The sequence below is a fragment of the Carassius auratus genome, unplaced genomic scaffold, assembly GCF_003368295.1.
Source record: "Carassius auratus strain Wakin unplaced genomic scaffold, ASM336829v1 scaf_tig00216044, whole genome shotgun sequence".
NCBI lineage: Eukaryota > Metazoa > Chordata > Actinopteri > Cypriniformes > Cyprinidae > Carassius > Carassius auratus.
The window spans coordinates 1-1,797 of NW_020528377.1; the positions used below are offsets into that span (position 1 = coordinate 1).

Consider the following 1,797-nt stretch of genomic DNA (forward strand, 5'->3'; position numbering starts at 1 on the left):
AACGGGATATTACAGCAGCATCATCTTCCTGACGGTTTTGACATCCACCGCTACATGGCCGTGGTTCATCCATGTCGGTGGTCATGTCTAGGAAGAGCGTGCACTGCTATGTGACAGCAATTCTCATCTGGATCATCAGTCTTTGTGCTGCTATCCCACAAGCCAGGTTCAACTCAGTTGTGTACAACGCTGCTGATAAATTCATGGATGCTCAAACAACAGCACTACTGCAGTTCTGCTCTGTGATTTTGCTGGTCAAATTAATTGGAAATTGTCAAGTATATACATGCAAAATTCCTTTTTCATTATTGCTTTTGTAATCTTTGTTTTTTGCTACACTGTGATCTTGGGACGGCTGCTTCGACCAACATCTCACACTCGTAAAAGACGGTGCAGCTCATCCTCTTCATTGTGGTGTTTTTCTTCTTGGGATGGGGGCCGTACAACGTGGCCATATTTCTGGACTCTCTGATTTCATGGAATATCTCTCCTTTTACTGAGTGTGAGCTGAGTAAATCTATAGACTATTTGATGTATGTCTCTCGGATGGTGGCTTTCTCACACTGCTGCCTGAACCCTGTGTTTTATGTTTTTATGGGGATAAAATTCAGAAACCACTTGAAGAAAATGTTATTTACTTACTGTAAGAACAACACAGAAACCCAGAATCGACACAGCAGGCTTATTTACTCCAATGGTGAAGAAATATCTATGTATTAGGTCTATACACTTAAAACACACACACACACACACACCACACACAAACACACACACACAACAACCCTAGGTTGTAACATTACATGCACTGATTTTTGTTTAAAAAAAATGAATGCAGTGTTAAAGTGTCTGTACGATAAACTGATCACTGAAATTGCATGTAAAAAGCTCTAAAAATCTTTACTGTTAAATTGATTTGCATTGTATATTTGCTTTCTTGTTTAACAAATAATTTGTGTGTACTGTATATACAGTATAGTAGCGAACATGTTAGCTATTTACTGTATTTGTTACCTTTGAACAGTATAATGACTTGTAATTCATGATTTTAGATAAACAGCTAACGAAAAAAGACAGAGAGAGATTTAAAAATAAATAAATTTGTTAATAAAACAAATATTATTGGAGAATGTTTAACTATATGTATACACACACACACAAACACAACACACACACACACACACACACAAACACACTGACTGGATAGCTATGCTGGTGTAATGGTTATAATACGGTACAAACCATATTTTCTATTGCCCTACATCAACCCCTACTCCTAAAGTTACTTATTACAGGAAACCTATGAGCAATTTTGCTTTCTCAAAAAAGTCATTTATAAGCTTTTTTATCCATGGGAACCTCAATTTATGCTTTATCAGAAAATCCTGAAGAAGAATGTTTGACTGTCAGTTTGTGACCTCAAGCTCAAGCGCAATGGGGTTGTGCAGCAGGATAATGATACCAAACACACCAGCATGTCCACCACTGAATGGCTCAAAAAAAGAAATTTCCTTAAACAGTCCTTTCATGCTTGCAAACTCCAATGTGGCTGAATTAAAACAATTCTGTAAAGCAAAGTAAGCTAAAATTCCTCCACAGCTACAGTATGTGAAAGACTCATTGACAGTTATTGCAAGCACTTTATTTCAGTTGTTGCTGCCAAGGGCGGCAGGACCAGCTATTCAATTTAGGGGGCAATTACTTCTTCATGTAGAGCCAAGAAGTTTGGACAACTGCATTTTATATTAACTTGCATTATCTTTGTGTAATATTAAAAATTTGTTTGCTCTGAATCTTTTA

The 1,797-nt window shown here is 37.1% G+C and overlaps 1 pseudogene; it reads left to right on the forward strand.

Annotated features, from left to right (window-relative positions):
* Positions 1-4: 4 nt before the first annotated feature.
* On the forward strand, positions 5-945 carry LOC113096958 (chemokine XC receptor 1-like; annotated as a pseudogene).
* Positions 946-1,797: the final 852 nt, after the last annotated feature.